A 12,420-nucleotide genomic window follows, 5' to 3' on the forward strand; every position below is an offset into this window, starting at 1 on the left:
TTCTGTAGTTTCTGGTGTTTTTAAAAGTATATTCTCTCTCATTCGCCTCTGTTACTTCTTCAAGCTTCCTGAACATAATTATTTCAGTCTTAGACAAATTGTCCCACGCAACGAGTTTCATCTGGAGTCGGTTCATCTTCTCATTGTTGGATTTGTTCTCTATCTTCCTGGGGCGTTAGAACATCCTGTGCTGTGGGTGAGGAGTTTGGGCTTCTCTTCCCCACCCCGTTTTTCTTCTTTTCATTTTCAGCTGCCCTCAGTGGTCCCCGGGGCTGCCCATCCCACGCCCGGTCCCGCATGGCTCTGTCCGTGGCACGGCACATGGATTTCTCTGCTTCTTCTTGTTTCCCAGCCACGGCTCCTTGTTGGGCACACTGATCCCCCCTCTCCGTGTCTCTTTGCTCATCTACTCGTACAGTTTTGAGCACCTGCTATGTACCAAGCTCTGTCCTATCTTCCTTCTTTAGTGAAATGGACCACGTCTTGTTATTTATTTGACATCAAGTGGTTTTATGAGTTCTGTTTTCGTTTATGAGAAAGCTAGTGGAGTAGCGTGCATCCCTCTGAAGAACCCTTCTCGCCCCTCTGGTCCCTGATGGAACACTGCTTTCTGTAAGTCGCTGTCCTTCTATAATCATTCAGTGCCTCATTCTTGTTCAGCACTTCACAGCCTCAAAATGCTTTCTTATTTATCGCCTCCGTTGTCACTTCCGCCAGGCACAATGCCGACATTCGTCCTGTTTTATGAAGGGTAACCGGAGGCTCGGCGAGGTCAGGGTGTCCCAGGGCCACCCTGCCAGCACCGAGCAGAGCAGAACCACACCTCGGATCATCTCATGATTCAAACCCCTGCATCAGGCTCTTCAGATGGGACTTGGAATGTTGCCTGGGCAGAAGCCGCATCTTCTCTCCTATCCCTTGCTGGACCTGGAACACGCCTGCGTGTGACGTATTCGCCTAAGGGGGATGTGGAGTGCTAACGTTGGGCGTCTCGGGCACTGGCTGTGGTTGGACCCATCCTGCAGGACTCTGGACCCTGGCCCTGCGGGAGAACAGGCGCCTACAGAAGTGGGTGGGGAGGAATGGGCCGCTGCCAGGCCCTCGTTATCGATGATGGAGGGTTTATGCCCCAGCCAGAGTAATGGGGCTTCAAGGACCTCTTACATGTTCACGTTTGAAAAATCAGTAGGCATCGATCCCCATTACCGAGATGACTGAAGGCAGAGGTGGTGTTTATTTGGAGTTGTGCTCCTCGCACAATAGCACTTAGATCACGGGATTTTCTGTAATTACTTAAAAATGACAATGCATATTGAGTTAGCGATAAATCAGAGACCATTTAAATAATGTCGTCAAGGATCGAGGAGCGTGAATTCTTTGGGTTTCGTCCTAGCTGAGGAGCCATTGCTTCAAGGGGCACACGGGGTCTTGACATCCTGTGCCATCTACCCCAGGCTCTGACCTCAGCCTGTGGTGCCCTGTCGTCTTGACCTGGCTGATGTGGGCGCAGTGGACAAGCACTGGCCAGAGCCTGGAGCACGGAGGGTGCCGGGGGCAGAGAGGAGGCAGGGCTGGTGCCGAGGGACGTCCCCGACCCTGGGTGGCAGCAGGTGAGGGACAAGGAGTTCCACTAAGTGACCCGGGTCGTGAAGGCTCCAGCCACCTGAGCCTCCTGCCTGGGGCCCAGGATCGCCCCTCCCTTCTCACTCCCGCTCAGGCTGCTGGTTCGCTTGGGGTGATCTGCACAATCTACCAGGAGTGGGGGCCCTGCTCTAACAAGGATCCAGGTTCACCACCACTCGGCAGAGCACCGCGTGGGTTCCAGACAGAGCCCTTTTCTGGCTGAGGGCTCCTTGCTGAATGGGTCTGATTCCAGGGGATGGCAGGGAAGGAGGAGGGAAGAGAGGAGAGCTCTGCAGGCCACCTCTTTAACGGCAGTAATTAAAATCATTTGCCCGTAGGGAACAGAAGTGGTAGGAAGTAGGTGCTGGTTATGGGGGTTCCCGAGCGTGTCATGTGACCTGGGGCTGGGATGTGGACGGGACCTGTTTGGGAACTGGCCTGGATCAGATTGGAAGAAATGTCCAGAATCTCTCGGCACCTTCTTCTGGCTCTTTCTGTGCCACCGCTGTGGCCTCCTGTCTGGAGCTGTGCACCCCTGTCTCTGTGGCCTCCTGTGGCTCCTCACCCTGATGGCACAAGTCCCCATGGAAGACACGAATTACCCTTGGGCTCAATCCCATATTCCTGGGAATGGGTCAGGGGCCCACCCCCCCCGTCCGATCAGGACAGTGTTGCGTTTACAAAAGGACTGGCTTTGTCCCGTTGCTGTGGACCAGTCATCTAAGGGGGGTCCTCGGGAGCTGGCACACATTTTCAAGGGTGCCACCTCACTGCATTACCCAGAGTCCGTAAGGTGGCCTTCGTATGAGTGTTACCAGCGGGGGCCAGAGAACTAATTGCCATTCCCAAGGTGAGACGGTAACGCCCCAGCAGGATTTGAACCCACAGCTCCTGGATCCAAGGAGCATGAACCATGTGTCACGGCTCTCCGCCTCCCACCGTGCTGCCCTGTGTTCTAACTGGGGGACTTGGTGCATGCAAAGGGCCCGGGGCAGGCAAGCAGGCACCGCAGGCCGGGCTGGGCATCCCCAGGGTGGCTCTACGGAGTGCTTCACCTGTAGGCTGGTTAGGTAGGCACGGCCCTCTGTGCTGCAGGTGGGGCCATGAGAGTCCATAAGACAAGCCCGTCAGCAGAGATGCTCCGCACAGGGGTGGGCGGACAGGGGATGTGAGTGCCCACGCGGCCCAGACCAGAGAATGAGGTAGAAAATGCAGGCAGGCATCCGGAGTGAGAAAGGGCATAAAACTCAGTAACGAGCAAGGTAGGGATTTGTTTGTTCGTTTGTTTGCTTATAAACCAAAGAGCCCAGATTGGCTTTCTCTGTCCATCCTCCTGATGAAACCGCTGGGCTGCTTGCCACAGAAATGCTCCCAGGATTCAGATTTCTCACCCCAAAGAATTCAAGACCGAGTGCGCAAGAAGCCAAGAACATTCACATCCCCTCAGTCCCCCAGACGAGTGTTTTCCTTTCCCTGCCGTGATGCCCGGTGTCCGGGAGACGCGTGGCACTTACACGCAGCTGTCCGCTTCCTTCGAGGCATCTGGGCTCCCATAGGCGTGGCAAAGAGCGCTATTAAAAAGGAGCAACTACAGGAAGGTTTAATGGCCCTAAAACTCAAGGTTAATTTTCTCTTTTTGAAGTAACTTGGCTAGATATATATATTTATTTTGCCTCCAGGGTTCAATTTTCTGAGCTCCTCAAGACTTTTTTTTTTTTTTAAGAGAAAGAGTAGGTAGGGGAGAGGGACGAGGGAGGGAAGGGAGAGAGAGAGAAAGAGAGAGAGAGAACGTTAAGCAGATTCCATACCCAGCATGGAGCCTGACACGGGCTCAGTCCCATAACCCTGGGATCATGACCTGGGCTGAAACTGAGTCAGACGCTCAACTGCCTGAGCCACCCGGGTACCCCTCCTCTCTATCCTTCAAGTATTAAAGTGACTCTGATTTTGAACCAAGCTCATTGGTCTTGAAAAGAAAATAACCGTGTGCCACATGGAAAACGAATCCCATCTGGGACTAAGTGTGAGGACGTCTTTCTCAAGGCGACCCCTTTGTTTCTCCTGGCACCGAGGCCCTATCTCCCCTCACGGCTCACCCTGCGCGTATGGAGTCAGAAAGACCAGGTTCCGGAGGGGAGCTCTGTCTGGCACTGTGTGTTCTTTGGCGAATGACTTTGCATTCTGGATCTTGGTTTTCTCATTATGCGATAAAAAAGGCCTATATTCAGGTCCGCATCAGAGGGTGGTCGGGATGAAATGAAATTTCATTTTGCGCGTTTTGGGGAATCCTCTATAAATGTCCTCTCTTTACTAATGACACTAATAATTACTATCGCTACTCAGTGCTCTCTCAACCATCTATTGGGAACCTACTGTGTGCACGCTCCCTGCTCCAGCAGCTGGAGGAAGGAATGGGGTTGAAATCGTCTACTTGCAAAATTTATGGTGTTTTTCGTGCAGGCTTGTGCTCCCGGAAACAAAATCACTACTCAGTACCTGGGACATTGCAATAATACATTTTAATGAAAACTTAATTAATTCAAAATGATTGCTTTGTTGTAAGTAGAAGGAGAGAAAAATCATTAAAAATTGGCAAATGGGAGAAAAAAATGCTGTTATATAAGCACATAGGAGAGACATATAGAGGTAATGAATATTTCTAAAATAAGAAAATGTTAACACTTTGTTAAGTTATTTCCTTAATTTGGAGGGCTGTTTCAACTTGTTCCCCAATAAAAATGAAAGAATTGAGTTTTGCGGTTTGTGCAGGTGAACGGGGAAATCTATGTAGGCTTTTTTCCCCCTTTTAAAACCGTTTTCCAGTGGGGTTTAGAGATGTGGGTTCATGCGGGGCTTCAAGTGTTTGTTTAGTTGGTTTGGTTCTTGTGGGAAAACACAGATCTCAGGACCAGAAGATGGGCTAAGTCGCCTCTGAGTCCCAGGCGCACCACTAACCGGGTCATTGTTCAGACGTCGTAGGGGCCTCTTGGTTGATGTCTGGGTCCCGTGTGAGCTGCCCAGAGGGGCACCTCGATGAGCGAAAGAGGCAGGCCACGGGGTCAGAGGTGATGAGCTCCGCCAGTTGAAAGTCCCTCGTCCTGAGTGGGCCCCATGGGAGCCGCGGCCCTCCCGTGTCTAAAACAGGATTGTCCAAACCCAGCAGCTCTGCCTCTACGGCCCACGCCCAGTCCTTCCACTGTGTGGATCTGCCACGTTTGCAGGGGTGGGGGTGAATGACTTTTGAAGGTCACGGGGTCTGACCCATCTGCCAGTTTTCCTGTGACTGGTCCTGCATCATGGGTCGTGACTGATTCTAGATCATTCCCATTCATCTGGCTTCTGTTGGGTCCAGAGCTGTGCTGGTCCATGTTTTTTTTTTTTTTAATTTTTTTTTCAACGGTTATTTATCTTTGGGACAGAGAGAGACAGAGCATGAACGGGGGAGGGGCAGAGAGAGAGGGAGACACAGAATCAGAAACAGGCTCCAGGCTCCGAGCCATCAGCCCAGAGCCTGACGCGGGGCTCGAACTCCCGGACCGCGAGTTCGTGACCTGGCTGAAGTCGGACGCTCAACCGACTGTGCCACCCAGGCGCCCCATGTGCTGGTCCATGTTTAACAAGCCAGTCTATTGGGGGGGGGGGGAGGGAAAGGCTTGATGTATGGCGTTTGCCCGTTTCTGCGGTATAAGTGCCCCCACCCTGGCCGACTGCAAGCCACCCGCCTGATGTCACAGGATGCTGAGGAGCAAGGAGGTGCCCCAGTCCACCACCGGTCGGGTGTCTCCGGGTGAAGGGAACTCACTCACTGCTGGCTGAGCGTATGATTGGGCCGGAGAATGTCCACTAACAGTCATTGCATGATGTGAGCCGGGCTCTGCTCACTGTTGTACCTACACGGTCTCGTGCCAACATCAGCACGGTCCTGGGATTCGGTCCCTTGGCACAGATTGTTGTGTGACCTGCCCGAGATCGTGCGGCCGGGAGGAGGCGGACTTCAGTCAGGATGATCGACTTCAGGGCCCGGGCTTTTCTGGAAAGAGGCCACCGCAGATCTCAGCCTGGGTGTTTTCTGTTCCTGGTAATTTTTCCAGCCTGCAGAAAAGTGCCTTGAAACATTAAGCACGTCCTGTTACGTTTGGTTCTTTATTTTGAAGTCAATTTATCAAATTTCCCGATGATTATTGTGCAGCTCGCAGATTAGTAAACATATTTGTAAACACTCTTTGATGGTGTTTTCTTCACTCTAAGAACTGCAGATATGTGCTGTTTATGTTTTCTTTCTGCTTTGTTTTGGGGTTGGTCCCATTAACAGGCGAGAGTGCAGACATATGGGTCTTAAATAAAAAAAAGGGACTTTCTAACAGCTTTTCTGTGATTAGGGGAAGAAACAGCCCTAAGTGAAGGGAGCTATTTGGAGCAGAGAGGTTTTTAATTAGGGCGATATTCCAGCGCTGAGTGACAGAGCGGTTCTTGATTAACAGAAGCCAGGATAGCTTTCCCTTGGAAGGGCATTGACACACACCGGCACGCCAAGCCGATTTTTCATGGAATTAAGCCCTTCACCCAAACTGGCGGAGGCATGAAGCATTTGTCCAACTGAGCACGGTACAAAGTGGTTTGGAACACGAGCAGTCATCTGGAGAATCAGGCCACGTGCATTGCCAAACCGGGCCATTTGTCGTCATCAGCGGCAGCGGTAGGTATCTAGGAGGGTCTGAGTCTGTGGGTTACGCTCCTCAGCCCCACACAGACTGCCCCCGAGGAGACGGCAATCTCATGCCCCCAGGCCAGGTTTGAGATCAACCCAGCCTCCAGAAACACAGATCTGCAGAGACATCCCTTCAGGTGGAATCCGCCGTCTCCTGGCCCGCAAAATGTCGCGGAAAGGGCATCTCCAATAAGCAGTGACATTGTTGTTTTCATAAAAGCAAGAGCCATTCGTTAAAAGGATTCAAGTGATGTATAAGGAAGCAAGCAACAAATGGTCTGAAATCCTACCGCTCATAAATAATCACACAGTTGGCGGCTTCCCCGGTTACAGACGGCCCCACACACGGCGGCGTAAACCCACGACCATCTGGTTGTGCTCACAGATTCTGTGGGTCAGGGACTTGGACCAGGGGTATGTGTCTCTCCCCCGTGACGTCTGGGTTCCCTCGCTTGGGAAGACCCTGTTGCCTGGCGGTGGCTTGATGGGCTAGACGCTGGAATCTTCTGGAGGTGACTTCACTGGGCTGTGCGGCGCCTGGGCGGTGGGTGAGGCCTCAGCAGAGACCGCCTGCCACATCACCTGCCCGTGGGGCTGAGTTACTGTGGTCGTCCTTCAAAAGCACACTCTGCCCCAAGTGACCCTCTTCCCAGACAGCCCTTTAGGCACGTATACGGGCGACTGATAGAGAGCAGCATCTACAATGAACGGAGAATCTGCAGATTTACAGATGAAAACACTTTTGTAAGAATGGAAGTATCTCATCGTGCTTTTGAAAGTACAAATTAATAAATTCAACTGCACAGAAGAAAAAGAAAGTGATGTAAAATGCAAAGACCTTTAACTCCAGTTTTTGAAGGGCCAGGCATATTCTTTCCTAAATGATCTAAGAAGAAGGAAATAAATTACAAAACCACTGAAAGCATAGAGTCATTATTTTTTTTAAATACTTCCCCCCCCCCCAACTTCAGACAGTGAGGACTGACTCCCGTGAGGAGACGCGGCGACTCTGGCTTTTATCCACTCCTCCTGCCCTGACCCCTGCCAAGCTCTGTTGCTTACATTGCTTTTCCTGTGGTGGTTTGTGATGCTGACATTCTAGGGCAACCAGTCCCTCCTCAAAGAGTTTAAAAGTCTTAGCTCTATGTTAATATGGATTCAGAGCCTGGTTGTTTCATGGGTGCATGTATGCATGCGTGTATGTATATAGGTATACGTGTATGTATATGTTTGTATGCATGTGCATATATATGTATACATGTCTGCATGCACCTGTTGTGGTTTCTTTGTCTAGTATTTTTCTTTTTTGCTTCATCTCTTGGTAGGATGCATTTTTTGCAAGATTTTTATCAAGAAGAGCGCATAGGTGTTTTAGTTCTCAAATTCTTTTCTTTTTAATGTTTATTTGTTTTGAGAGAGAGAGAGAGAGAGAGAGCATACACGTATGAGTGGGGAAGGGACAGAGAGAGTGAGAGAATTCTAAGCAGGCTGCACGCTATCAGCATAGAGCCCGACACAGGGCTGAAACTCACGACCATGAGATCGTGACCTGAGCCAAAATCAAGAGTTGGACACTTAACCGACCGAGCCACCCAGACACCCCATTTGTTCTCAAATTCTTTAATGTTGGAACGTGTGCGTGTTGCTGGAGCAGTCACCCTCTGTCGGGGCGGGCCACCTGGGTACACCAGCTCTGTCGGGAGCGTGCAGAGCCCTCAGGTGTGGGGAGTTGCCGTGAAGGATTCTGGGGCTGGCGCACTTTGCGGGGCCCACTTGCCTGCCTTCTCTCCAGGCTGCGCTGTGAGGACGGTGGTGCTTTCAAATGGGGCCCTGTGGCCTGAGCCCACGGGGGCAGTGAAGGGGTGGTCGCTGCCTGGAGGGCTGGCCTTGGGCTCCCTCCTGTGTGGGGGTTTCAGCTCCACGTGTCCTTGGCCCGGCCCTCCTGGTCGAGAGCTGCTGTCCAAGGTGCTCACTGTTACTCTCTCCCGTCCGTCCTAGCTGCCGCTCCTGGGGCTGGGCGTGGAGAGGACAGGCTGGAGGGGTCGGGAGCTGAGAGCCAAGCTGCAGCCATCGGGCAGTCTGTCCCCCGCTGGCAAAGGACGAGCCCCACATCCGATCGTGTGGCATCTGGGACCGTGGCCACCAGCTCTGCCGCATGTGACATTGTGGATGGCATGGTCTCCGTGGGTTCCTCAGGGTGGTGTAGACGCCGAGGCAGGGCAGGATTTAGAGGCTCAACATCCTCTTTAACATGGCCTTGGGGGGGATTGAAAGTTCACCTTCCTGCTTCTGTGTGGCCCGGTTCCCCCCTCTGTGTGACGGAGATCTTTGTAATCCCCACCTCGAAGGGCGACGGTGGGCGTGAGTGGGCGGTCACGTGTGGGATGCTCACGGCAGGGCCTGGTGCAGAGGAAGGCTTAGACCCCCACCCCAGGGCAGCTTCTGTGCCTCACTTGGTGGCTTCCCATCGAGGCCTGGCTCTTCTGCTGGGTTCACAGAGAGAACAGATGTTCACGACACACGACTCCATCCCGTGATTGGCCACTCTGGCCTTATTGCTATTTTAAATGATTTTTACTAAGTGTCTCTAACCAGTTACGCATAAAATAATGGAAGGAAAAGGATTCTCATTAAAGAGGAGTTTATTTGGGTTGTAAAGGCAGGGTCTGCTAATTGCACCCTGGATGACACAGAACGAGGCTGTTGGCGAGCACTGATGGAGACAGCGGCCATGGGTCGTGCTCTGGCCGCATCTAAGGCTGGCCGCCGGGCTGCCCCAGCACGGGCTTTGAGGGGGGACACCGGGGGCCCTGTCTGCTTGCTCTAGAAGCAGCCCCCAGCGTGGCTGAGTACCAGGGAAAGCCCAGACCCGGGATGGGGGAGCCTGGGGCCTGGGGGGGCGGGCAGCGCTGCCCGAGGCACCTCCCCTGGCCTAGGGATCGTCGCAGCGGAAGTCTGAGCAGCCCCGCGGGATGGTCATGACCCTGGTTTCTCTCTGGAGGCAGTGAAGCCGGGGTCTCCTGAAGGAGGGCCTCCCAAGTAAGGGGGGTCGGGGGCCGGGCTCAGTTCTTCACACAGCCACACCCTTCATCCGTAAGGTCAGGGAGGAATCTCTCTCTCGGGGGCCGAGCCTGGAGCTTGCGTGCAGTAGGCACTTAATAAAACGGTCCTTTGCTGTCATCAGTAGTAACGCGTCCCTGTCCTTCATCCAACAGGTGAGCTCCGAGCTTGCCCTAGGTGCCAGCTGTTGCTTACTTCAGGAGAAGTCCCTGTCCTGTGTCCTCAGAGGCCACGACAGTCAGGAAATGACAGGTAAATGGCCAGATCACGTCATGTCGTTGTAAGGACGCTAGTGATCTGGGTGAGGGGACAGATGGCAGTTTCAAAGGGGCCTCCGAGGAGAAGGCACTTAAACCGAGACCCAGAGAATCTGGGGGGGGGGGACACCTGTCCCCTTGGCCCTCTGCCTGGGTCACCCGGCTGCCTGGCCACCAGCGAAGGCCTTCCGAGCCCCCTGCCCCTGCAGCCCCTCTGGCCCGGTGCCCAGGCTCTGCCGGGAATCTGTGACTCATCTTAGGACAGAGGGACTTGTTCTGCTCGGGTGGCTTGAAACTTCGCTTTGTGCTGGGGCAGGACCCCCGCCAAGTGGTTCCTCGGGGCTCCTCCAGCAGGTGGGTGTTCCCCATGCTCTTGAAGGTGGGAAGAGGCTGCTGATTCTTGAGCTGGTTCTGTGTGGCTGCGGATCACCTCCGGCCCTGCTGTGTGTCACGGGAGATTCTCCCGGCCCCACCCTTCCTGTGCACACAGTGGAGCAGGACTCAAGAGTGAGCTCAGACCCCCTCGTGCCCCCCGGCCCCACACAGCTCTGAGCTGACTTCCTCTTGCTGTCCCCAGCACCTGCCAGAGGAGAAGCTCGCGGTGGGTCCCTGAGATGGACCAGATACCTTTGCATCCCTTGAGGCTTGTGGGGACGTGCTTGAGAAGGGTTCATTCTGCCTTTGCTGGGTACAGCGTTCCACACGGATCCTCTGGATCGACTTTGTTGTGCGTTTCTTCACGTTTTCTCTGTCTTTGCTGCTGTTTCTTGCTTCTCCTCTTAGTTTTTGAGCCATGTATTGAAATACCCCAGGTGAGTGTGGGTTCATCTGTCTGTCCTTGTAGTTTTGTTCACTGTTGTTTCTTGAAGTTGCATTACTATGTGTGTGCCCATAAATTTAGAGTTGTTTTTTAACCTTCCTGGCACACTGACAATTTTATTATGAAGTGTTTCTCTTTGTCTCCAAATTTCTTTCACTTAAAGTCTACTTTAGTATTAATATGGTTTCACAGCTTTGGTAAGATTTGGTGGGATGCATATATGCGTCCATATGGAATACATGGATATAGATATACACATACACATATGTACAGATGTACATTTAGACTATGTATATATACATAAGTTACATATGTATGTGTGTGTGTTTTTACCCTTGAATAAGTAAATATGCTATAGATATGTGTGTTTCAACACTACACGGGTACGGTTGGGTCTTGATTATTTTTTTATCCAACACACCATCTTTACTTAACTGGAAGCTTGGTGCAATTGCATTTTTTGCTGTGACGTGGATGAACCTTGACGGTATTACACAGAATGAAACAAGAGAGCCACAGAAGGACAAATACTGCACGATTCCACCTATATGATGTCCCTAAAATAGTCAAACTCGTAGAAGCAGAGGCTGGAGGGAGGGGGGACATGGGCAGACATTGTTCGGTGGGCATAAGGTTTCAGTTGTGCTGGATGAATTAGTTCTGGAGGTCTGCTGCACAGCACAGGGTCCGTAGTTGGCAATACTGTGTTGTGCACTTAAATATTTAACTTTAATTTTCAAGGAGTATTATCACTGAATGTGGCATTCTTGGTTGGCATTATTTCCTGTTTCGCACTCTAAGGCTATCAGTCATTTTATCATAGGTTTCATTGTTTCTGTTGAGATGTTGGCTGTCATTTTTGTAGCTTCTCTTTAAAAAAAAATTTTACTCTTATTTAAAAAAAAACCCTTCTTTGTTTAAGGATAAATAGTTTTGCTGTACTATGTTTTGGTGGTGATTTTGCTTTATTTTTTCCTGGTTGGGACTTGTAGGGTTTCTTGCTTCTGTGTCTCGATGTCTTTCTTTCACTTTGGAAAATCCTCAGCCAGTATCTTTTCACTTTTTCATTCTCCTTAATTCAATCTCTTACCTTCTTTTGGGACTCTGACTATGTGTATATGAACCTTATTCCTGTGTTCTTTCTATTTTTTGCCTGTTCTTCTGTATTTTCTGTCCTTTGTACCTCTATTGTTTATTCTGGACACTTTGGACATCTATCTTCTATTTTACTAAACCTCTCTTCGGCTGTATCTAATTTTCTCATAAGCCCATCCACTTAAATTCACTTTTGTAGTTGGACTTTTCAGATTTAGAGTTTCCATGTTTTACGAAAGAAGTTTCCACTTCCAAACTGAATTTTTCAGTGTATCCTTTGTCTCCTTGATCATTATGAACATAGTCACTTTAAAGTGTATGTGTGACACTGATAAATTATGTGTCTGGCCTCTGTGTTACGTCTTTTGGTTCTGTTCATGTTGTCTTGACTCCTGTCCATGGTTATCGTGTGTCAGATGTTGTGTTTTTATTGGTATTTATTTTTTGTTTGTTTATTTATTTACTTATTTGAGAGAGAGAAAAGAAAGAGAGAGAGAGAGAGAGAGAGAGAGAGAGAGAGAGAGAGAGAGAGAGAACAAGCAGGGGAGGGGCAAAGGGAGAGAGGAAGAATCCCAAGCAGGCTCAACACACAGCACAGAGCCTGACGTGGGGCTTGATCCCATGACCCTGGGATCATGACCTGAGCTAAACTCAATAGTCAGATGCTCAACCCACTGAGCCACCCAGGTGCCCCAGATGCTGTGTTTTTAAAGTTTGAAGAAATCAGATACCTTCTTTCAGAGGTAATTTTACATCTCTGTCCGTGCTTCAGCACTGGAGATCTGGGATCTCTTCAGTTCACCTCCGGGTGCTGAGTGATAACACGGAACCCATATCCTCCCAGAAAGTCCGTCTAC

The sequence above is a fragment of the Acinonyx jubatus genome, chromosome B4 (genome assembly GCF_027475565.1).
Source record: "Acinonyx jubatus isolate Ajub_Pintada_27869175 chromosome B4, VMU_Ajub_asm_v1.0, whole genome shotgun sequence".
Classification (NCBI taxonomy): domain Eukaryota; kingdom Metazoa; phylum Chordata; class Mammalia; order Carnivora; family Felidae; genus Acinonyx; species Acinonyx jubatus.